Source organism: Oncorhynchus keta, unplaced genomic scaffold (assembly GCF_023373465.1).
Source record: "Oncorhynchus keta strain PuntledgeMale-10-30-2019 unplaced genomic scaffold, Oket_V2 Un_contig_13828_pilon_pilon, whole genome shotgun sequence".
NCBI classification, from domain to species: Eukaryota; Metazoa; Chordata; class Actinopteri; order Salmoniformes; family Salmonidae; genus Oncorhynchus; species Oncorhynchus keta.
In genome coordinates, this window is record NW_026278381.1 from 8,451 (window position 1) to 33,793 (window position 25,343).

A 25,343-nucleotide genomic window follows, 5' to 3' on the forward strand; every position below is an offset into this window, starting at 1 on the left:
GGGATGGGATGGGGTCAGCAGGATGGGATGGGGTCAGTGGGATGGGATGGGGTAGGGTAGAGCATAGTAGGTTGGGGTGAGTAGGATGAGTTGGGTGGGGTCAATGGGATGGGTGGAGTTTTAGTCATTTAAGAGGCGGGAGCTTTCTTTTTGACCACTCTCCTCCTAGCTGGCACTGGGTTGGAGGCGGGGTTTGGGTTGGAGGCGGGGGCCAAAGGTGCCACCATTGGCCCGCTCAGTCTTGACCTCGTCGATGAAGGTTTCTATGGCCGATCAATTTCTCTGTGAGATCACCAAGGTGAGCCTTGAGAGAGTTGAACTCCTTGTAAAGGTCATTCAGAGCCTCAGACAGGGCTGGATCCTGAGGAGAGAGAGGAGAGGAGAGGAGAGGAGAGGAGAGGAGAGGAGAGGAGAGGAGCGGAGAGGAGAGGAGAGGAGGGAGGGAGAGGAGAGGAGAGGAGAGGAGAGGAGAGAGAGGAGAGGAGAGGAGAGAGGATGGGAGGGGAGAGGAGAGGAGAGGAGAGAGGAGAGGAGCGGAGAGGGGAGAGGAGCGGAGAGGAGAGGAGAGGAGGAGAGGGAGGAGAGGAGAGGAGAGGAGGAGAGGGAGAGGGGAGATGGGAGGGGAGGAGGAGGGAGGAGAGGAGAGGGAGAGGAGATACAGGGAGAGGGAGAGGAGAGGAGAGGAGGAGAAGAGGAGAGGAGAGGAGAGGAGAGGAGAGGAGAGGAGAGAGGGGCGAGAGGAGAGGACTGGGAGGGTTCTGGGCAGGATCTCAGTGAGATGTCAAAACTCTCCAGGTCCAGAAGTGAGGGGAGAGGACGATGGAGAGGAACTACAGACAGACAGGGAGAGGGAGAGGAGAGGAGAGGACAGACAGGAGACAGACAGACAGACAGACAGACAGACGGAGGAGAGGAGAGGAGAGAGAGACAAAGAGAGAGAGAGAGACAGGGAGGAGGAGAGGAGAGGAGAGGAGACAGGAGAGGAGGACAGAGGAGAGAGAGACAAAGAGAGAAAGAGAGGAGGAGAGGAGAGGAGAGGAGAGGAGTAGGTCAGAGAGAGGGAGAGGGAGACGGACGTAGGTCAGAGAGAGGGAGAGGACAGACGGACAGAGGGAAAAAACATTAAATATATTAAATATAACGTCAGCTGAGCAGTGGTTTTATATTTCCTGTGATTCCAGAAATGACTCAATTCCAAACCAGAGAGGAAACTGTCCATTTACACACACACACCTCACATCCACTCCTCAGTGTCTCCCTCTCCCCTCTCTCTCTGTATGGAATACGGGGAGACATTTCACGTCCCTCACAGCCAGCCTTGTAGTTCCACTGTGGTTCTCACGCTGGCCCTCTTTCTCTCCCCCTTCCTGTCCATCCACAGCCCCATGCCCTCTCCTCCTCTCTCCCCCTCCTCACCCCTCACCTGGCGTAGTCTGGCAGTAGTGACTGGTGGTCGTTCTGGAGCAGTGTCTTCATCTCAGTGAGGATGTCAAACCTCCAGTTGTCCAGAACCTGGGTTGAGGTTGGTCACACCCCACGCATGTTTACCTTCTTAAGGGCTAGGAACCACAGACAGACAGACGGGCAGACAGACAAGCAGACGGACGGACGGACGGTTACGGACGGTCAGCGGACGGAGGACACTGTTGGTTAAGGACAGACAGACAGACAGACAGACAGACGGAGAGAGAGTCAGAGAGAGAGGACAAAGAGGTTAGAGGGAGACAGAGATTTCAGTGAGGTCTACAGAGAGAAGACAACAGTCAGACAGACAGACAGTTGAGAAGGACAACAGTACAGACAGACAAAGAGGTTAAGGGCAAAGAGAAAAGATACTGTGACACACGGACAGACAGACAGACAGACGGACAGACTGGGACAGACGGACAGACGGACAGACGGACGGACGGACGGACGGACGGACGGACGCGGTTAAGGGCAGACAGACAGACAGACAGACAGACAGTTACACAGACAGACAGACAGACAGACAGTTAATTAACAGGATAGTGTTTCTGAGGCTCTACACATTGGTTGATTCCATAAAACTGTGAATTCATTTCACCAATAAATGTTTTGTCATTTACACTGTTGGTTAACAGCAGTAAAGACAAGAGACCACGTCCCCAGTGTCTCCCTATCCCCTGTGCACTCTGTATGGAAGGGCTTGTCAGGAGACTGTTAGGACACGTTGGAAACATCAAAAGCTCACAGCCAGCCTTGTAGTTCCATTCGTCTGTGGTTGCCTGTTGGCGAGGGCTGTCAGTCCCATGTCCCATCACCGCTGCACGTTGGTTAAGGGCTTGTAAGGAGCAGCAGCAGCGTCATGTTGGTTGCTTGGGTACCATGGCTATGGTCTGTCAGTAAACACCTGTAAGGTCTACCAGAAGGGAGATGGAAGAATGTTCTGATCCTGTTCTGTAAGTCAGCAACAGGTCTACACTGTTGGTTAAGGGCTTGTCAGTCAGCATTTCACTGTGAGGTCTACACTGTTGGTTAAGGGCTTGTCAGTCAGCATTTCACTGTGAGGTCTACACTGTTGGTTAAGGGCTTGTAAGTCAGCATTTCACTGTAAGGTCTACACTGTTGGTTAAGGGCTTGTAAGTTAAGCATTTCACTGTGAGGTCTACACTGTTGGTTAAGGACTTGTCAGTAAGCATTTCACTGTGAGGTCTACACTGTTGGTTAAGGGCTTGTAAGTCAGCATTTCACTGTGAGGTCTACACTGTTGGTTAAGGGCTTGTCAGTAAACATTTCACTGTGAGGTCTACACTGTTGGTTAAGGGCTTGTCAGTCAGCATTTCACTGTGAGGTCTACACTGTTGGTTAAGGGCTTGTCAGTAAACATTTCACTGTGAGGTCTACACTGTTGGTTAAGGGCTTGTCAGTAAAGCATTTCACTGTGAGGTCTACACTGTTGGTTAAGGGCTTGTCAGTAAAGCATTTCACTGTAAGGTCTACACTGTTGGTTAAGGGCTTGTCAGTAAGCATTTCACTGTGAGGTCTACACTGTTGGTTAAGGGCTTGTCAGTAAACATTTCACTGTAAGGTCTACACTGTTGGTTAAGGGCTTGTCAGTCAGCATTTCACTGTAAGGTCTACACTGTTGGTTAAGGGCTTGTAAGTCAGCATTTCACTGTGAGGTCTACACTGTTGGTTAAGGGCTTGTAAGTGAGCATTTCACTGTGAGGTCTACACTGTTGGTTAAGGGCTTGTCAGTAAACATTTCACTGTGAGGTCTACACTGTTGGTTAAGGGCTTGTCAGTCAGCATTTCACTGTGAGGTCTACACTGTTGGTTAAGGGCTTGTCAGTAAACATTTCACTGTGAGGTCTACACTGTTGGTTAAGGGCTTGTCAGTAAAGCATTTCACTGTGAGGTCTACACTGTTGGTTAAGGGCTTGTCAGTAAACATTTCACTGTGAGGTCTACACTGTTGGTTAAGGGCTTGTCAGTAAAGCATTTCACTGTGAGGTCTACACTGTTGGTTAAGGGCTTGTAAGTAAAGCATTTCACCGTAAAGTCTACACTTGTTGTATTCGGCGCGTGTGACAAATACTGTTTTTGATTTGATTTGATAACTCTTGGTGTTTTCTCAAAAGTGGTTACATTCTGTGGATTCTTCAAATACCTTGAGTTGATTTCTGACGTGATGTTTTCTATTTTTCTGTAGTGCATTTCTGTGTTGTTTTAGTGACTCACCGTAGTGAAGGCGTAGGCTGAGGTTTTCTGAGGTTTTCTGAGTCTACAGAGAGATTCTCTCTCTTTTTTCTCCTCCCCTCTCGCTTTCTCTCTCTTTCTCTCTCTTTTTCTTTCTTTCTTTCTTTCTTTCTTTCTTTCTTTCTTTCTTTCTTTCTTTCTTTCTTTCTTTCTCTCTTGCATTCTCTCTCTCTCCTTTCTCTCCCCTCTCTCTCTCTCTCTCTCCCTCTCTCTCTTTCTCTCTCCCCTCTCTCTCCTCTCTCTCTCTCTTGCTCTCTCTCCCTCTCTCTCTCTCTCTCGATCCCTCTCTCTCTCTCTCTCCCTCTCTCTCTCTCTCTCTCTCTTCTCTCTCTCTCTCTCTCTCTCTCTCCCTCTCTCTCTCTCTCCTCTCTCTCTCTCTCTCTCTCTCTCTCTCTCTTTCTCTCCTCTTTCTCTTTCCCCTCTCTCTCTCTCTCTCTCTCTCTTTCCATCTCTCTCTTTCCCCTCCCCCCTCTCTCTTTCTCTCCCCCTCTCTCTCTCTCTCTCTCTCTCTCTTTCCGTGCCTCTATGCTTCAGTTCCTCTCTTTCTTGTTATTCCTATCGCTCACTCTGTGCATGTCCGTGCAGATTCCCTCCCTGAAGATATTCATTATAGACTCCCTGTCTTCATTAACACAATCATATTTGCGTTTTTAGTTCTGTGATACATTCCACTGAGGTTAAATGTGAACGTGTTCCAACGGGCCCTGGTCCTGGTACCCTGCTCCCTACAGGACGGGCCCTGGTCCTGGTACCCTGCTCCCTACAGGACGGGCCCTGGTCCTGGTACCCTGCTCCCTACAGGGACGGGCCCTGGTTCATGGTATCCTGCTCCCTACAGGGACGGGCCCTGGTCCTGGTACCCTGCTCCCTACAGGGACGGGGCCCTGGTCCTGGTACCCTGCTCCCTACAGGGACGGGCCCTGGTCCTGGTACCCGCTCCCTACAGGGATGGGCCCTGGTCCTGGTACCTGCTCCCTACAGGGATGGGCCCTGGTCCTGGTACCCTGCTCCCTACAGGGACGGGCCCTGGTCCTGGTACCCTGCTCCCCTACAGGGACGGGCCCTGGTCATGGTTCCCTGCTCCCTACAGGGACGGGCCCTGGTCCTGGTACCCTGCTCCCTACAGGACGGGCCCTGGTCCTGGTACCCTGCTCCCTACAGGGACGGGCCCTGGTCATGGTATCCTGCTCCCTACAGGGACGGGCCCTGGTCCTGGTACCCTGCTCCCTACAGGGACGGGCCCTGGTCCTGGTACCCTGCTCCCTACAGGGATGGGCCCTGGTCCTGGTACTCCTGCTCCCCTACAGGGATGGGCCCTGGTCCTGGTACCCTGCTCCCTACAGGGACGGGCCCTGGTCCTGGTACCCTGCTCCCTACAGGGACGGGCCCTGGTCCTGGTTCCCTGCTCCCTACAGGGACGGGCCCTGTCCTGGTACCCTTTCCCTATAGTGACGGGCCCTGGTCCTGGTACCCTGCTCCCTACAGGGACGGGCCCTGGTCCTGGTACCCTGCTCCCTACAGGACGGGCCCTGGTCCTGGTACCCTGCTCCCTACAGGACGGGCCCTGGTCCTGGTACCCTGCTCCCTACAGGGATGGGGCCCTGGTCCTGGTACCCTGCTCCCTATAGTGACGGGCCCTGGTCCTGGTACCCTGCTCCCTACAGGACGGGCCCTGGTCCTGGTACCCTGCTCCCCTACAGGACGGGCCCTGGTCCTGGTACCCTGCTCCCTACAGGGACGGGCCCTGGTCCTGGTACCCTGCTCCCCTACAGGGACGGGCCCTGGTCCTGGTACCCTGCTCCCCTACAGGGACGGGCCCTGGTCCTGGTACCCTGCTCCCTACAGGGACGGGCCCTGGTCCTGGTACCCTGCTCCCTACAGGGACGGGCCCTGGTCCTGGTACCCTGCTCCCTATAGTGACGGGCCCTGGTCCTGGTACCCTGCTCCCTACAGGGACGGGCCCTGGTCCTGGTACCCTGCTCCCCTACAGGGACGGGCCCTGGTCCTGGTACCCTGCTCCCTACAGGATGGGCCCTGGTCCTGGTACCCTGCTCCCTACAGGGACGGGCCCTGGTCCTGGTACCCTGCTCCCTATAGTGACGGGCCCTGGTCCTGGTACCCTGCTCCCTATAGTGACGGGCCCTGGTCCTGGTACCCTGCTCCCTACAGGGACGGGCCCTGGTCCTGGTACCCTGCTCCCTACAGGGACGGGCCCTGGTCCTGGTACCCTGCTCCCTATAGTGACGGGCCCTGGTCATGGTACCCTGCTCCCTATAGTGACGGGCCCTGGTCCTGGTACCCTGCTCCCTACAGGGGACGGGCCCTGGTCCTGGTACCCTGCTCCCTACAGGGACGGGCCCTGGTCCTGGTACCCTGCTCCCTATAGTGACGGGCCCTGGTCCTGGGTACTCCCCACAGGGACGGGCCCTGGTCCTGGTACCCTGCTCCCTATAGTGACGGGCCCTGGTCATGGTACCCTGCTCCCTATAGTGACGGGCCCTGGTCCTGGTACCCTGCTCCCTACAGGGACGGGCCCTGGTCCTGGTACCCTGCTCCCTACAGGGATGGGCCCTGGTCCTGGTACCCTGCTCCCTACAGGGACGGGCCCTGGTCCTGGTACCCCTGCTCCCCTACAGGGACGGGCCCTGGTCCTGGTACCCTGCTCCCTACAGGGACGGGCCCTGGTCCTGGTACCCTGCTCCCTACAGGACGGGCCCTGGTCCTGGTACCCTGCTCCCTATAGTGACGGGCCCTGGTCATGGTAAAGTAACTCCATTTAGTGAAGGGTCATAGGCTGCATTCTAACCTTTCAGCAGACAGCATAACATATTCCTCATCTTGTCTCAACATTTAAACTTGCATACAGTCTGTGAAGCAGTTACTGTGAACGTTTCATGCATCATGCATACAGGTACTGTGAACCCATGCATACAGTCATGAGTGCGGTTACTGTCATGCATACAGTCTGAGAAGTTACTGTGAACGTTTTCATGCATACAGTCTGTGAAGCAGGGAACGTTTTCATGCACACAGTCTGGAAGCAGTTACTGTGAACGTTTTCATGCACACAGTCTGTGAAGCAGTTACTGTGAACGCCACAGTCCTGTGAAGCAGTTACTGTGAACGTTCATGCACACAGTCTGTGAAGCAGTTACTGTGAACGTTTTCATGCACACAGTCTGTGAAGCAGATACTGGGAACGTTTTCATGCATACAGTCTGTGAAGCAGTTACTGTGAACGTTTTCATGCACACAGTCTGTGACGGGCGGTTACTGTGAACGTTTTCATGCATACAGTGACTCAGTTACTGTGAACGTTTTCATGCATACAGTCTGTGAAGCAGTTACTGTGAACGTTTTCATGCATACAGTCTGTGACTCAGTTACTGTGAACGTTTCATGCATACAGTCTGTGAAGCAGTTACTGTGAACGTTTTCATGCATACAGTCTGTGAAGCAGATACTGTGAACGTTTTCATGCACACAGTCTGTGAAGCAGTTACTGTGAACGTTTTCATGCATACAGTCTGTGAAGCAGTTACTGTGAACGTTTTCATGCACACAGTCTGTGAAGCAGTTACTGTGAACGTTTTCATGCACACAGTCTGTGAAGCAGTTACTGTGAACGTTTTCATGCATACAGTCTGCGAAGCAGTTACTGTGAACGTTTTCATGCACACAGTCTGTGAAGCGGTTACTGTGAACGTTTTCATGCACACAGTCTGTGAAGCGGTTACTGTGAACGTTTTCATGCACACAGTCTGTAGCAGTTACTGTGAACGTTTTCATGCATACAGTCTGTAAGCAGTTCTGTGAACGTTTTCATGAAAGTCTGTGAAGCAGTTACTGAGAGCCATGCATACAGTCTGTGAAGCAGTTACTGTGAACGTTTTCATGCACACAGTCTGTGCAAAAACGTTTTCATGCATACAGTCTGAGAAGCAGTTACTGTGAACGTTTTCATGCATACAGTCTGAGAAGCAGTTACTGTGAACGTTTTCATGCATACAGTCTGTGAAGCGGTTACTGTGAACGTTTTCATGCACACAGTCTGTGAAGCGGTTACTGTGAACGTTTTCATGCATACAGTCTGTGAAGCAGTTACTGTGAACGTTTTCCATACAGTCTGTCAGATACTGTGAACGTTTTCATGCACACAGTCTGTGAAGCGGTTACTTGACCGTTTTCATGCATACAGTCTGTGAACGGTTACTGAGAGCGTTTTCTGCTACAGAGTCTGTGAAGCGGTTACTGTGAACGTTTTCATGCATACAGTCTGTGAAGCGGTTACTGTGAACGTTTTCATGCACACAGTCTGTGGGTTACTGTGAACGTTTTCATGCAACAGTCAGCAGATACTGGGAACGTTTTCATGCACACAGTCTGTGAAGCGGTTACTGTGAACGTTTTCATGCACACAGTCTGTGAAGCAGTTACTGTGAACGTTTTCATGCACACAGTCTGAGAAGCGGTTACTGTGAACGTTTTCAGGGCCCGTTCCGGACACAGATTAAGTGCTGGACTAGAGTTTATGCTCAATACACTTCATTGAAAGGGACTAGAAACCAGCCCACTGTGTTCATCATTGTCTCCAGTCTCTTACTCAAAAAAACGTGTCAATCAATCAATGATGTTTTCTAAAGCAGCCAAGAGCTCAAAGAGCAGAGAACTAGTCACCCTGATGTACGTACCTGGTTGAAGATAGTGTTTTCCTGTATCTCAACTCTTACTGCTTCTTCACCGGGCCTCAGTCTCAACTCCTACTGAGTCTGCCACAACAGCAGCACATAGGATAGCTCTCTGACTGCTGTGGGCTTCATTATATAAACAGAGAGCACACACCTCTACACACACAAACATACACACACACACACAGAGAGAGAGAGAGAGAGAGAGAGAGAGAGACAGAGACAGAGACAAAGAGAGAGAGAGAGAGAGACACAGAGAGAGAGAGAGAGAGAGAGAGAGAGAGAGAGAGAGAGAGAGTGAGAGAGAGAGAGAGAGAGAGAGAGAGAGAGAGAGAGAGAGAGAGAGAGAGAGAGAGAGAGAGAGAGAGAGAGAGACAGAGAGAGAGAGAGAGAGAGAGAGAGAGAGAGAGACAGAGAGAGAGAGAGAGAGAGAGAGAGAGAGAGAGAGAGAGAGAGAGAGAGAGAGACTCCTTGGCGGTGCCGTGGGGAGTGTGGTTTGGATTATTCCTGCCCTCGGGTCCACTGTGTTCTGAATGTGGGATATTCTGTTCCAACTGTGTTCATCTCTCTCTCTTTCACACTCCGTTCTGTCCTGAGTGTGTTTTAGCCCAAACATGTTTCTGAGCAGAGGCACCACGAAATGAACCCACTGAATGACATATATCCCACATTCCTGCCAACCACTCTTTAACGTTACTGCTCCTCTCTGTTCATCATATAGTCACTTTAACCAGATCTACATACAGTGCCTTGCGAAAGTATTCGGCCCCCTTGAACTTTGCGACCTTTTGCCACATTTCAGGCTTCAAACATAAAGATATAAAACTGTATTTTTTTGTGAAGAATCAACAACAAGTGGGACACAATCATGAAGTGGAACTACATTTATTGGATATTTCAAACTTTTTAACAAATCAAAAACTGAAAAATTGGGCGTGCAAAATTATTCAGCCCCTTTACTTTCAGTGCAGCAAACTCTCTCCAGAAGTTCAGTGAGGATCTCTGAATGATCCAATGTTGACCTAAATGACTAATGATGATAAATACAATCCACCTGTGTGTAATCAAGTCTCCGTATAAATGCACCTGCACTGTGATAGTCTCAGAGGTCCGTTAAAAGCGCAGAGAGCATCATGAAGAACAAGGAACACACCAGGCAGGTCCGAGATACTGTTGTGAAGAAGTTTAAAGCCGGATTTGGATACAAAAAGATTTCCCAAGCTTTAAACATCCCAAGGAGCACTGTGCAAGCGATAATATTGAAATGGAAGGAGTATCAGACCACTGCAAATCTACCAAGACCTGGCCGTCCCTCTAAACTTTCAGCTCATACAAGGAGAAGACTGATCAGAGATGCAGCCAAGAGGTCCATGATCACTCTGGATGAACTGCAGAGATCTACAGCTGAGGTGGGAGACTGTCCATAGGACAACAATCAGTCGTATATTGCACAAATCTGGCCTTTATGGAAGAGTGGCAAGAAGAAAGCCATTTCTTAAATATATCCATAAAAAGTGTTGTTTAAAGTTTGCCACAAGCCACCTGGGAGACACACCAAATGTGGAAGAAGGTGCTCTGGTCAGATGAAACCAAAATTGAACTTTTTGGCAACAATGCAAAATGTTATGTTTGGCGTAAAAGCAACACAGCTCATCACCCTGAACACACCATCCCCACTGTCAAACATGGTGGTGGCAGCATCATGGTTTGGGCCTGCTTTTCTTCAGCAGGGACAGGGAAGATGGTTAAAATTGATGGGAAGATGGATGGAGCCAAATACAGGACCATTCTGGAAGAAAACCTGATGGAGTCTGCAAAAGACCTGAGACTGGGACGGAGATTTGTCTTCCAACAAGACAATGATCCAAAACATAAAGCAAAATCTACAATGGAATGGTTCAAAAATAAACATATCCAGGTGTTAGAATGGCCAAGTCAAAATCCAGACCTGAATCCAATCGAGAATCTGTGGAAAGAACTGAAAACTGCTGTTCACAAATGTTCTCCATCCAACCTCACTGAGCTCGAGCTGTTTTGCAAGGAGGAATGGGGAAAAATGTCAGTCTCTCGATGTGCAAAACTGATAGAGACATACCCCAAGCGACTTACAGCTGTAATCGCAGCAAAAGGTGGCGCTACAAAGTATTAACTTAAGGAGGCTGAATAATTTTGCACGCTCCAATTTTTCAGTTTTTGATTTGTTAAAAAAGTTTGAAATATCCAATAAATGTCATTCCACTTCATGATTGTGTCCCACTTGTTGTCGATTCTTCACAAAAAAATACAGTTTTATATCTTTATGTTTGAAGCCTGAAATGTGGCAAAAGGTCGCAAAGTTCAAGGGGGCCGAATACTTTCGCAAGGCACTGTACTACCTCAATCAGCCTGACTAACCGGTGTCTGTATGTAGCCTCGCTACTGTATATAGCCTGTCTTTTACTGTTGTTTTATTTCTTTACTTATCTATTGTTCACCTAATACCTTTTTTGCACTGTTGGTTAGAGGCTGTAAGTAAGCATTTCACTGTTGTATTCAGCATTTCACTGTGAGGTCTACATCTGTTGTATTCAACATTTCACTGTGAGGTCTACATCTGTTGTATTCGGCATTTCACTGTAAGGTCTACTACATCTGTTGTATTCGGCGCACGTGACAAATGATCTTCGATTTGATTTGATTTAAACACTCATTTCATTGGATATCTGTGCCTCGACCGCTCTCACTGATCTACACTGACATCACTGTTTCTCGGATGAACTTTGTCCCATTTGGGATGTTGGTTGTATAGATGTAGAACTGTTGTTACTGTGACCTGTCAATAGAGTGACCTGACCTGTCAATAGTATAGATGTAGACCTGTTGTTACTGTGAGTGACCTGTCAATAGTATAGATGTAAGCCTGTTGTTACTGTGAGTGACCTGTCAATAATATAGATGTAGAACTGTTGTTACTGTGAGTGACCTGTCAATAGTATAGATGTAAGCCTGTTGTTACTGTGAGTGACCTGTCAATAGTATAGATGTAGACCTGTTGTTACTGTGAACCTGTCAATAGTATAGATGTAAGCCTGTTGTTACTGTGAGTGACCTGTCAATAATATAGATGTAGAACTGTTGTTACTGTGAGTGACCTGTCAATAGTATAGATGTAAGCCTGTTGTTACTGTGAGTGACCTGTCAATAATATAGATGTAGAACTGTTGTTACTGTGAGTGACCTGTCAATAGTATAGATGTAAGCCTGTTGTTACTGTGAACCTGTCAATAGTATGATGTAAGCCTGTTGTTACTGTGAGTGACCTGTCAGTAGTATAGATGTAGAACTGTTGTTACTGTGAGTGACCTGTCAATAGTATAGATGTAAGCCTGTTGTTACTGTGAGTGACCTGTCAATAATATAGATGTAGAACTGTTGTTACTGTGAGTGACCTGTCAATAGTATAGATGTAAGCCTGTTGTTACTGTGAGTGACCTGTCAATAGTATAGATGTAGAACTGTTGTTACTGTGAGTGACCTGTCAATAGTATTGATGTAGAACTGTTGTTACTGTGAGTGACCTGTCAATAGTATTGATGTAGAACTGTTGTTAGTGATGACCTGTCAATAGTATAGATGTAAGCCTGTTGTTACTGTGAGTGACCTGTCAATAGTATAGATGTAGAACTGTTGTTACTGTGAGTGACCTGTCAGTAGTATAGATGTAGAACTGTTGTTACTGGAGTGACCTGTCAGTAGTATAGATGTAGACCTGTTGTTACTGTGAGTGACCTGTCAATAGTATAGATGTAGAACTGTTGTTACTGTGAGTGACCTGTCAATAGTATAGATGTAGAACTGTTGTTACTGTGAGTGACCTGTCAATAATATAGATGTAGAACTGTTGTTACTGTGAGTGACCTGTCAGTAGTATAGATGTAGAACTGTTGTTACTGTGAGTGACCTGTCAAGTATAGATGTAGACCTGTTGTTACTGTGAGTGACCTGTCAATAGTATAGATGTAGAACTGTTGTTACTGTGAGTGACCTGTCAGTAGTATAGATGTAGAACTGTTGTTACTGTGAGTGACCTGTCAGTAGTATAGATGTAGAACTGTTGTTACTGTGAGTGACCTGTCACAAAAATAGATGTAGAACTGTCTTTACTGTTTGACCTGTCAATAATATAGATGTAGGCCTGTTGTTACTGTGAGTGACCTGTCAGTAGTATAGATGTAGAACTGTTGTTACTGTGAGTGACCTGTCAGTAGTATAGATGTAGAACTGTTGTTACTGTGAGTGACCTGTCAGTAGTATAGATGTAGAACTGTTGTTACTGTGAGTGACCTGTCAATATAGATGTAGAACTGTTGTTACTGTGAGTGACCTGTCAGTAGTATAGATGTAGAACTGTTGTTACTGTGAGTGACCTGTCAATTTATAGATGTAGGCCTGTTGTTACTGTGAGTGACCTGTCAGTAGTATAGATGTAGAACTGTTGTTACTGTGAGTGACCTGTCAGTAGTATAGATGTAGAACTGTTGTTACTTGAGTGACCTGTCAGTAGTATAGATGTAGAACTGTTGTTACTGTGGACATGACCTGTCAATAATATAGATGTAGAACTGTTGTTACTGTGAGTGACCTGTCAGTAGTATAGATGTAAGCCTGTTGTTACTGTGAGTGACCTGTCAGTAGTATAGATGTAGAACTGTTGTTACTGTGAGTGACCTGTCAATAGTATAGATGTAGAACTGTTGTTACTGTGAGTGACCTGTCAATAATATAGATGTAGACCTGTTGTTACTGTGAGTGACCTGTCAATAGTATTGATGTAGAACTGTTGTTACTGTGAGTGACCTGTCAATAGTATAGATGTAGCCTGTTGTTACTGTGAGTGACCTGTCAATAGTATAGATGTAAGCCTGTTACTGTGAGTGACCTGTCAATAATATAGATGTAGAACTGTTGTTACTGTGAGTGACCTGTCAGTAGTATAGATGTAGAACTGTTGTTACTGTGAGTGCAAAACATAGACTGGGCCCAATCAGAGGATAATATATTTTATTGTGTAATTGTTCAATCAAATACACCGTATGGTAGTCTGAGGATACATGTTTTAATGATATTGTGGAAGGTGGGTTACATTCAGAATCAGTTCCAGTTAGTCCTATGGGTCTATGATTTGTACCTGTATAATCATCAGGAAATTAAAAGCTTTCCTGAGGTGTATCCTGGGTGGCATTCTTCAGAAGCCAGCTGTTCATACACATGCCTTGCCTGAAGCAGGTACATACCATAGAGAATGATAGAGACAACAGACACACTCCAGGGGGCAGTAAATCCCCAACCATGTCTTTATACCTGTTCAGACAACACCCTCCAGGGGGCAGTAAATCACCAACCTTGTCTTTATACCTGTTCAGACAACACCCTCCAGGGGGCAGTAAAATCACCAACCTTGTCTTTATACCTGTTCAGACAACACCCTCCAGGGGGCAGTAAATCACCAACCTTGTCTTTATACCTGTTCAGACAACACCTCCAGGGGCAGTAAATCACCAACCTTGTCTTTATACCTGTTCAGACAACACCCTCCAGGGGGCAGTATATCACCAACCTTGTCTTTATACCTGTTCAGACAACACCCTCCAGGGGGCAGTAAATCACCAACATTGTCTTTATACCTGTTCAGACAACACCCTCCAGGGGGCAGTAAATCACCAACCTTGTCTTTATACCTGTTCAGACAACACCCTCCAGGGGCAGTAAATCACCAACCTTGTCTTTATACCTGTTCAGACAACACCCTCCAGGTGCCAGTAAATCCCCAACCTTGTCTTTATACCTGTTCAGACAACACCCTCCAGGGGGCAGTAAATCACCAACCTTGTCTTTATACCTGTTCAGACAACACCCTCCAGGGGGCAGTAAATCACCAACCTTGTCTTTATACCTGTTCAGACAACACCCTCCAGGGGGCAGTAAATCACCAACCTTGTCTTTATACCTGTTCAGACAACACCCACCAGGGGGCAGTAAATCACCAACCTTGTCTTTATACCTGTTCAGACAACACCTCCAGGGGCAGTAAATCACCAACCGTGTCTTTATACCTGTTCAGACAACACCCTCCAGGGGGGCAGTAAATCACCAACCTTGTCTTTATACCTGTTCAGACAACACCCTCCAGGGGGCAGTAAATCACCAACCTTGTCTTTATACCTGTTCAGACAACACCTCCAGGGGCAGTAAATCACCAACCGTGTCTTTATACCTGTTCAGACAACACACTCCAGGGGGCAGTAAATCACCAACCTTGTCTTTATACCTGTTCAGACAACACCCCTCCAGGTGCCAGTATCACAAGCTTTTATACCTGTTGTCCACTAGGGGGCAGTAAATCACCAACCTTGTCTTTATACCTGTTCAGACAAACCTCCAGGGGGCAGTAAATCACCAACCGTGTCTTTATACTCTGTTCAGACAACACCTTCCAGGTGCCAGTTCCCCAATTGTCTTTATACCTGTTCAGACAACACCTCCAGGGGGCAGTAAATCACCAACCTTGTCTTTATACCTGTTCAGACAACACCTCCAGGGGGCAGTAAATCACCAACCTTGTCTTTATACCTGTTCAGACAACACCCTCCAGGGGCAGTAAATCACCAACCTTGTCTTTTATACCTGTTCAAACAACACCCACTAGGGGCAGTAAATCACCAACCTTGTCTTTATACCTGTTCAGACAACACCTCCAGGGGCAGTAAATCACCAACTTTATACCTGTTCCCACTAGGGGGCAGTAAATCACCAACATTGTCTTTATACCTGTTCAGACAACACCCTCCAGGGGGCAGTAAATCACCAACCTTGTCTTTATACCTGTTCAGACAACACCCTCCAGGGGCAGTAAATCACCAAAATCACAACACACTCCAGGGGCAGTAAATCACCAACATTGTCTTTATACCTGTTCAGACAACACCCTCCAGTAAATCACCAACCTTGGTTCAGACAACACCCACTAGGGGGCAGTAAATCACCAACCTTGTATTTTATACCTCCAGGGGCAGTAAATCACCAACTGTGTCTTTATACCTGTTCAGACAACACCCTCCAGGGGCAGTAAATCACCAACCTTGTCTTTATACCTGTTCAGACAACACCTCCAGGGGGCAGTAAATCACCAACCTTGTCTTTATACCTGTTCAGACAACACCCACTGGGGGCAGTAAATCACCAACCTTGTCTTTATACCTGTTCAGACAACACCCACCAGGGGGCAGTAAATCACCAACCTTGTCTTTATACCTGTTCAGACAACGCTCCTCCAGGGGGCAGTAAATCACCAACCTTGTCTTTATACCTGTTCAGACAACACCCTCCAGGTGGAAGTATGCACACTTTAGTTTGTATACTAACTTCAGTGATTATGACAGTCCACCACAACCTAATAATAATAATAATAATGTATTAAAACTTCTATAGAGCTTTTTTAATTATATATATATCTCAACATACCTTGTCATGATACGGAAGGGGTGGGCAGCATTAAATCTCATCAACTGGTGTTTTCCATTTATTAGAAAATTGGAAAATGTTCTTTGCAGGAAAAGTGTCCTACACAAAGAAATAGATAGAGGACTCATCTTTATGTGTGGTTTATTTGATGGAATATAAGTTTTGTAAGGCTTAGGTTGGTACGAGTGTACTGACATAAGAGGGTCATGTGACATCCAGATAACTTTGAGAAGAAAAAACACATTATATCGAAGTTGTGCCTGTTATTCACACGCTGAATCTGCCTCTCATTGTCTAGAATGGTTCTACCTGATCTTGCCTCCCACTGCCTTTAACACATTTATTTTCATTGTTAGATCGGCCACTTTGGTCAATATAATGGATAGTCTGTGCTATAACACATAGGAATCCCCACCCACTTGACTACTTTAAATGGCAGAAGAATGGTGGAAGCATTCAATGGTGCTGCCCATACTAAAACAGCCTTTTGGCCACTAAAGGTCTCTGTCAATCTCTATGGTAATACTCATAACAGACGCTCCTCATTGGTTGTTTTAAAGTTATTAAACGTCGGGGGCGTTTCCTGTACGGTTGCTAAGTAACACTTCCTGTGAGTTGAACGTAGAAAAGTAAATAACGCCTAAACATGGTGCACTAATTGGGATTATTGGTAAATCGGAAATCGTTTTTCGCTTGAAAATAGTCTTAGCTTGAGAACTGTAGATTTAGCGGCAAAATCATGACACTGACAACGATTAAAGACGGCGAATACACCGCCACTGTCTACAAAATGGTGAGAAGTTGGTCGCTTGCATAGCTAACGTTACATACCATGGATACCAACGCTAGCCATGATAGCAAGTTAGCTGATAATGAAACTGGTTATTTTAACTTGTGGTATTTTATCAAGTTATCATGTTGATTATATAGCGAATTCCAGCTAGCTAACGTCACAATACGAATGTCACAAATTGGGGCTATAGCAAGCTAGCTAACTTTGATTAAGCTAGCCTGACATACCCTTCAATTTTTCAAGGCTCAGGCTAGCTAACGAACTAAGTGTGACAACATAGCTAGCTAGATAGCTCATGTATTATTTTATAACTAGCTGCTAACTCTGTTCTCCTATAGATCAAAGATGGGCGGTATGGAGAGGCTATCCACATCCTCAGCAATGAACTGCAGAAACAGATGAAGGTAGTGTGTGTGTGTGTGTGTGTGTGTGTGTGTGTGTGTGTGTGTGTGTGTGTGTGCTCCCAGATCTGTTGTCTCCTTCTTTAGCCTGGTCCCAGGTCTGTTGTCTCCTTCTATAACCTGGTCCCAGGTCTGTTGTCTCCTTCTATAGCCTGGTCCCAGGTCTGTTGTCTCCTTCTATAGCCTGGTCCCAGATCTGTTGTCTCCTTCTATAGCCTGGTCTCAGGTCTGTTGTCTCCTTCTATAGCCTGGTCTCAGATCTGTTTTCTCCTTCTATAGCCTGGTCCCAGGTCTGTTGTCTCCTTCTATAGCCTGGTCCCAGGTCTGTTGTCTCCTATAGCCTGGCCCCAGATCTGTTGTCTCCTTCTATAGCCTGGTCCCAGGTCTGTTGTAGCCTGGTCCCAGGTCTGTTGTCTCCTATAGCCTGGCTCCCAGATCTATCGTCTCCTATAGCCTGCTCTCAGATCAGTTTGTGCTATTGCCAACTCCATTGCTGTCACCGGCAAGCCAATGTTTAGCTTGCTAATGAGTGACTTGTCATGATAGCTTGTCATGATAGCACAAACAGACTGTCCTCAGACTCTTTCATTGGACAATACATCTAGGGCTCGATTCAATCCGTATCGGCAGTTAATCACTACAGCGTTCTTGAAATTTTAAAGGTAATTTTCGATGACCTTTAGCCAATATATGCAGCGTTTACCGTGACTGTAGTCTCATGGAATGCGAACATTACCTTTAAATGTCAATCGCCATATAGTGCTGAACTTGGGCGATATGGATTGAATGGAGCCTCTAATCTTCTTATTCTCCTCCTCCTCTACCTTCTCCTCCTCCTCCCAGTCACGGGCAGCCCTGTCTCTGCAGGCTACTGCTACTACCACATGCAGGACTTCACCAACGCAGCAGAGTGCTATGAGCAGCTGACCCAGCTACACCCCGAGGTGGAGGAGTACAGGCTGTATTACGCCCAGTCTCTGTACGGGGCCTGTGCCTACCCCGAGGCCATGAAGGCTACCTTTCTATTGGACAACCCTACCAGCCACACCAAGGTACACTTCCTACATGAAGTTATAATACCAAGGTAGAGGTAGAATCAGTGCTCATTTGAGCCGGATCCTGCCACAACAGGAACCAGAACCTCTCAGTTTTGGACTGTTTTGTTCTGGAACCTATTTACCAGGATCCGAACCTCTCCTGCCCCACCAGGTAGAGTTATAATGTTTACTACCAGGTATAGTTATAATGTTTACTACCAGATATAGTTATAATGTTTACTACCAGGTAGAGTTATAATGTTTACTACCAGGTAGAGTTATAATGTTTACTACCAGGTAGAGTTATAATGTTTACTACCAGGTATAGTTATAATGTTTACTACCAGATATAGTTATAATGTTTACTACCAGGTAGAGTTATAATGTTTACTACCAGGTAGAGTTATAATGTTTACTATCAGGTATAGTTATAATGTTTACTACCAGATATAGTTATAATGTTTACTACCAGATATAGTTATAATGTTTACTACCAGGTAGAGTTATAATGTTTACTACCAGGTAGAGTTATAATGTTTACTACCAGGTATATTTATAATGTTTACTACCAGGTAGGGTTATTATGTTTACTACCAGGTAGAGTTATAATGTTTACTACCAGGCAGAGTTATAATGTTTACTACCAGGTAGAGTTATAATGTTTACTACCAGGTAGAGTTATAATGTTTACTACCAGGTAGAGTTATTATGTTTACTACCAGGTAGAGTTATAATGTTTACTACCAGGTAGAGTTATTATGTTTACTACCAGGTAGAGTTATTATGTTTACTACCAGGTAGAGTTATAATGTTTACTACCAGGTAGAGTTATAATGTTTACTACCAGGTAGAGTCATAATGTTTACTACCAGGTAGAGTCATAATGTTTACTACCAGTAGAGTCATAATGTTTACTACCAGGTAGAGTCATAATGTTTACTACCAGGTAGAGTCATAATGTTTACTACCAGGTAGAGAGTTATTATGTTTACTACCAGCCCCACCAGGTAGAGTTATAATGTTTACTACCAGGTAGAGTCATAATGTTTACTACCAGGTAGAGTTATAATGTTTACTACCAGACCCACCAGGTAGAGTTATAATGTTTACTACCAGGCAGAGTTATAATGTTTTCTACCAGACCCACCAGGTAGAGTTAAAATGTTTACTACCAGGTAGAGTTATGTTTACTACCAGGTAGAGTTATAATGTTTACTACCAGGTATAGTTATAATGTTTACTACCAGGTAGAGTTATAATGTTTACTATCAGACCCACCAGGTAGAGTTATAATGTTTTCTACCAGACCCACCAGGTAGAGTTATAATGTTTACTACCAGGTAGAGTTATAATGTTTACTACTCGACCCACCAGGCAGAGTTAAAATGTTTACTACCAGGTAGAGTTATAATGTTTACTACCAGGTAGAGTTATAATGTTTACTACCAGGTAGAGTTATATGTTTACTACCAGGCAGAGTTATAATGTTTACTATCAGACCCACCAGGTAGAGTTATAATGTTTACTACCAGGTAGAGTTATAATGTTTACTACCAGGTAGAGTTATAATGTTTACTACCAGGTAGAGTTATAATGTTTACTATCAGACCCACCAGGTAGAGTTATAATGTTTACTACCAGGTAGAGTTATAATGTTTACTACCAGCCCCACCAGGTAGAGTTATAATGTTTACTACCAGGTAGAGTTATAATGTTTACTACCAGGTAGAGTCATAATGTTTACTACCAGGTAGAGTTATAATGTTTACTACCAGGTAGAGTCATAATGTTTACTACCAGGTAGAGTTATAATGTTTACTACCAGGTACAGTTGTAATGTTTACTACCAGGTAGAGTTATAATGTTTACTACCAGGTAGAGTTATAATGTTTACTACCAGGTAGAGTCATAATGTTTACTACCAGGTAGAGTTATAATGTTTACTACCAGGTAGAGTTATAATGTTTACTAACAGCCCCACCAGGTAGAGTTATAATGTTTACTACCAGCCCCACCAGGTAGAGTTGTAATGTTTACTACCAGACCCACCAGGTAGAGTCATGTTTACTACCAGGTAGAGTTATAATGTTTACTACCAGACCCACCAGGTAGAGTTATAATGTTTACTACCAGGTAGAGTTATAATGTTTACTACCAGGTAGAGTTCTAATGTTTACTACCAGCTAGATTTATAATGTTTACTACCAGGTAGAGTTATCTTACCACACTGAGATATAATTCTATTCTTCAACCATATTCTCTTAGTTATTCTCTCTTCTGACCCATGTTCTGTCCTTCTCTCCCACAGATGATCAAACTGCAGGCATCCATCAAATACGGAGAAGAGGAGTACTCTGGAGCGAAGGTTAGTAGAGACTAGTATTGGACATATACTGGACTTGGCCATAACTAGAACCATAATTAGCACCAGAACTAGAACCATGACTAGAACCATGAATAGAACTAGAACCATGACTAGAACCAGAACTAGAACCATGACTAGAACCTGAACTAGAACCAGAACTAGAACCTGAACTAGAACTAGAACCATGACTAGAACATCAATTGAACCATGACTAGAACCAGAACTAGAACCATGACTTGAACCTGAACTAGAACAATGACTAGAACTACAACCATGACTAGAACCATGACTAGAACCTGAACTAGACCTATGACTAGAGCCTTGACTAGAGCCATGACTAGAACCTGAACTAGAACCATTGACTAGAACCATTGACTAGAACCAGAACTAGAACCAGAACTAAACCAGAACTAGAACCAGAACTTAACCAGAAATTGAACAGAACTTAACTAGACCCAGAACTAGAACCATACCTTAACCAGAACTAGAACATAACTAAACCAGAACTGGAACTAGAACCAGAACTAAAGACCAGAATCATGTACCTGGTAGTTACTGTATGTCATGAGGTCAGGAGAACCTAATATAACCTCTTATAACTGCTTAGTTAGTGTTTTTTGATCCATTTAGAAACCCTTGAAACCCCTTATGACAAATGTTCTCAACGAATATGCCCTTATGACTCCCTATAACCCTTTATGACCTCTTATAAGCCCTTATGAACCCTCTCCCTGTCAGACACTGGTAGAGCAGCTTCCCAGGACGACTCCAGACTATGACGTGGACATGGGCTGTCTACTCTACAAGGAGGGGGAGTACGAGGAGGCTTGCAAGAAGTTCATGTCTGCCATGCAGGTGCTGGGCTACCAACCAGGTAACTGCATGCACACACTCACACTCACACACACACCAAGGAAAACGTCTAACCTTTTGCCTGTCCTAAAAGTCTCTTGCATTTGCTGAATCTCTCTCTTCCTCCCCTAATTTCTCCTCCTCTCCTCCCTCTCTCTCCTCTCCCCTCTAATTCTCTCCTCCTCTCTATCCCTCTCTCTCCTCTCCCCATAATTATCTCCTTCTCTTCCTCCCTCTCTCTCCTCTCCCCTAATTCTCTCTCCTTCCTCTCTCCCTCTCTCTCCTCTCCCCTAATTCTCTCCTTCTCTCCCTCCCTCTCTCTCCTCTCCCCTCTAATTCTCTCCTCCTCTCTATCCCTCTCTCTCCTCTCCCCCATAATTATCTCCTTCTCTTCCTCCCTCTCTCCTCTCCCCTAATTCTCTCCTTCCTCTCTCCTCTCTCTCCTCTCCCCTAATTCTCTCCTTCTCTCCCTCCTCTCTCTCCTCTCCCCTAATTCTCTCCTCCTCTCTATCCCTCTCTCTCCTCTCCCCCATAATTATCTCCCTTCTCTCCCTCTCTCTCCTCTCCCCTAATTCTCTCCTCCTCTCTATCCCCTCTCTCCTCTCCCCTAATTCTCTCCTCCTCTCCCTCCCCTCTCTCTCCTCTCCCCTAATTCTCTCCCTCCCTCCCTCCTCTCTCCTCTCCCCCTAATTCTCTCCTTCTCTCTCTCCCTCTCTCTCTCCTCTCCGCCCTCCCTATCTCCCTGTCCCTCCCCACTAATTCCCTCCTCCTCTCCCTGCCTCTCTCTCCTCCCTCCTGTCTCAGAACTGTCCTACAACATAGGTCTGTGCTACTACAGTATGAAACAGTATGGTCAGGCCCTCAACTTCATGGGAGAGATCATCGAGAGAGGGATCAGGGAACATCCAGGTCGGCTTTAAAATGACAGCACACCTGTTTAGTTAGATACCTGATCACTCTGTTGGGGTTTTCCCTTAGTGACCCTCCTTCTCATCCATGTTTTCCCTGACCATCCTGTATCTCTGTGCTGTGTGTGTGTGTTCTCGTCGTCCAGAGCTGAGCGTTGGCATGACGACAGAGGGCATTGACGTGAGGAGTGTTGGGAACACCCTGATCCTACATGAGACCGCCCTCATAGAAGGCTTCAACCTCAAGGCTGCTATAGAATACCAGCTCAAAAACTGTGAGTACATTCAGCAGCCTTGTGGTTAGAGTATCCGCCCTGAGATTGGAGGGTTGGGAGTTCAATCCCCGGCCGAGTCGTAACAAAAACTGTAAAAATGGGACCTGATTGACTTTCTGCTTGACTCTCAGCATTAAGGGGGTGTACTGTCCAGGGGGTGTACTGTGATAGACTAGCATTCTGTCCAGGGGGTGTACTGTGATGGACTAGCATTCTGTCCAGGGGGTGTACTGTGATAGACTAGCATTCTGTCCAGGGGGTGTACTGTGATAGACTAGCATTCTGTCCAGGGGGTGTACTGTGATAGACTAGCATTCTGTCCAGGGGGTGTACTGTGATAGACTAGCATTCTATCCAGGGGGTGTACTGTGATCCAGGGGGTGTACTGTGATAGACTAGCATTCTGTCCAGGGGGTGTACTGTGATAGACTAGCATTCTATCCAGGGGGTGTACTGTGATCCAGGGGGTGTACTGTGATAGACTAGCATTCTGTCCAGGGGGTGTACTGTGATAGACTAGCATTCTGTCCAGGGGGTGTACTGTGATAGACTAGCATTCTGTCCAGGGGGTGTACTGTGATCCAGGGGGTGTACTGTGATAGACTAGCATTCTGTCCAGGGGGTGTACTGTGATAGACTAGCATTCTGTCCAGGGGGTGTACTGTGATAGACTAGCATTCTGTCCAGGGGGTGTACTGTGATAGACTAGCATTCTGTCCAGGGGGTGTACTGTGATAGACTAGCATTCTGTCCAGGGGGTGTACTGTGATAGACTAGCATTCTGTCCAGGGGGTGTACTGTGACCAGGCTGTCAGAAATTACCAGCTGAAAACTGTCCGTTCTCATAGTATACCAGGCTGGTACTCTCTGTTTATAATCTATGCGTAGTCACTTTAACTCTACCTACATGTACATATCACCTCAATTACCTCGACTAACCGGTGCCCCGCACATTATATAGCCTCGCTAATGTTATTTTACTGCTGCTCTTTAATTTCTTTGTTACTTTTATTATAATTTTTTTAAACTTATCTATTTTTTACTTAAACTGCATAAGGGCTTGTAAGTAAGCTCAACTCTGTCTCTCTGTCTGTCTGTCTCCAGGCGATGCAGCTCAGGAGGCCTTGACTGACATGCCTCCCAGATCAGAGGAGGTACTGTGTGTGTACTTGTGTGTGTACATATGTCAGCCCTTACCACTCATGTAGGTTGGAGACAGTGAATGCTGTAAGGTACATCTCTATCTGTGGCTCAGTGGGTGCTGCCCTCTAGTGACCATCTATTATTTTATTTTTTATTTTACCTTTATTTAACCAGGCAAGTCAGTTAAGAACATATTCTGGGAACAGTGGGTTAACTGCCTGTTCAGGGGCAGAACGACAGATTTGTACCTTGTCAGCTCGGGGTTTGAACTCGCAACCTTCCGGTTACTAGTCCAACGCTCTAACCACTAGGCTACGCTGCCGCCCGTATATCAACACTCACACACTGATGGGGATCAGGGGACCAGGAGCACTCTGTCAGACAGAAAGCTGTTGTGACGTGTGTGTGTGTGTGTGTGTGTGTGTGTGTGTGTGTGTGTGTGTGTGTGTGTGTGTGTGTGTGTGTGTGTGTGTGTGTGTGTGTGTGTGTGTGTGTGTGTGTGTGTGTGTGTGTGTGTGTGTGTGGAGACATTCTCCTTCTAACCAATGGACAATGAAATATCCTTTAAATGTGTTTTATTTGATCCTGTATTTAACTAGGCAAGTTAGTTAAAGAACAAATAGTTATTTCCACATGTCTGTTGTCTTGTAGGAGCTGGATCCAGTGACGCTCCACAACCAGGCCCTGATGAACATGGATAAGAAGCCATCGGAGGGTTTTGAGAAACTGGCCTTCCTCCTGCAGCAGATCCCCTTCCCCCCGGTCACCTTCGGAAACCTGCTGCTACTATACTGCAAATATGAGGTAGGGTATTCTACTATACTCTACGGTACTCTACTCTATTATACTATTATACAGTACTATATTATACTATACTGCAAATATGAGGTAGGGTATTCTACTATATTATACTATACTCTACTGTACTCTACTCTATTATACTATTATACAGTACTATATTATACTATACTGCAAATATGAGGTAGGGTGTTCTACTATATTATACTATTATACAGTACTATATTATACTATACTGCAAATATGAGGTAGGATATTCTACTATATTATACTATACTCTACTGTACTCTATTATACTATTATACAGTACTATATTATACTATACTGCAAATATGAGGTAGGGTATTCTACTATATTATACTATACTCTACTGTACTCTATTATACTATTATACAGTACTATATTATACTATACTGCAAATATGAGGTAGGGTATTCTACTATATTATACTATACTCTACTGTACTCTATTATACTATTATACAGTACTATATTATACTATACTGCAAATATGAGGTAGGGTATTCTACTATATTATACTATACTCTACTGTACTCTACTCTATTATACTATTATACAGTACTATATTATACTATACTGCAAATATGAGGTAGGGTATTCTACTATACTCTACGGTACTCTACTCTATTATACTATTATACAGTACTATATTATACTATACTGCAAATATGAGGTAGGGTATTCTACTATATTATACTATACTCTACTGTACTCTACTCTATTATACTATTATACAGTACTATATTATACTATACTGCAAATATGAGGTAGGGTGTTCTACTATATTATACTATTATACAGTACTATATTATACTATACTGCAAATATGAGGTAGGGTGTTCT

General features: G+C 45.5%; 2 long non-coding RNA genes and 1 pseudogene across 2 annotated transcripts; 2 read left to right on the forward strand and 1 right to left on the reverse strand.

The window, feature by feature from the left end:
• The first annotated feature begins 2,388 nt into the window (after positions 1-2,388).
• LOC127918235 (uncharacterized) lies at positions 2,389-3,745 on the forward strand. The gene is made up of 3 exons (XR_008099533.1): positions 2,389-3,237; positions 3,285-3,331; positions 3,380-3,745. It is a non-coding gene; the product is annotated as an uncharacterized LOC127918235 (long non-coding RNA).
• A 10,015-nt stretch (positions 3,746-13,760) lies between these two features.
• LOC127918237 (uncharacterized) lies at positions 13,761-15,293 on the reverse strand. Its single transcript, XR_008099534.1, has 4 exons — positions 15,216-15,293; positions 14,501-14,609; positions 14,220-14,394; positions 13,761-13,898 (listed from the first exon to the last, which is right to left on the reverse strand). It is a non-coding gene; the product is annotated as an uncharacterized LOC127918237 (long non-coding RNA).
• Positions 15,294-16,536: 1,243 nt separating this feature from the next.
• The window catches only part of LOC127918239 (tetratricopeptide repeat protein 30A-like), a 44,708-nt pseudogene continuing 35,901 nt past the window's right edge, over positions 16,537-25,343 (forward strand).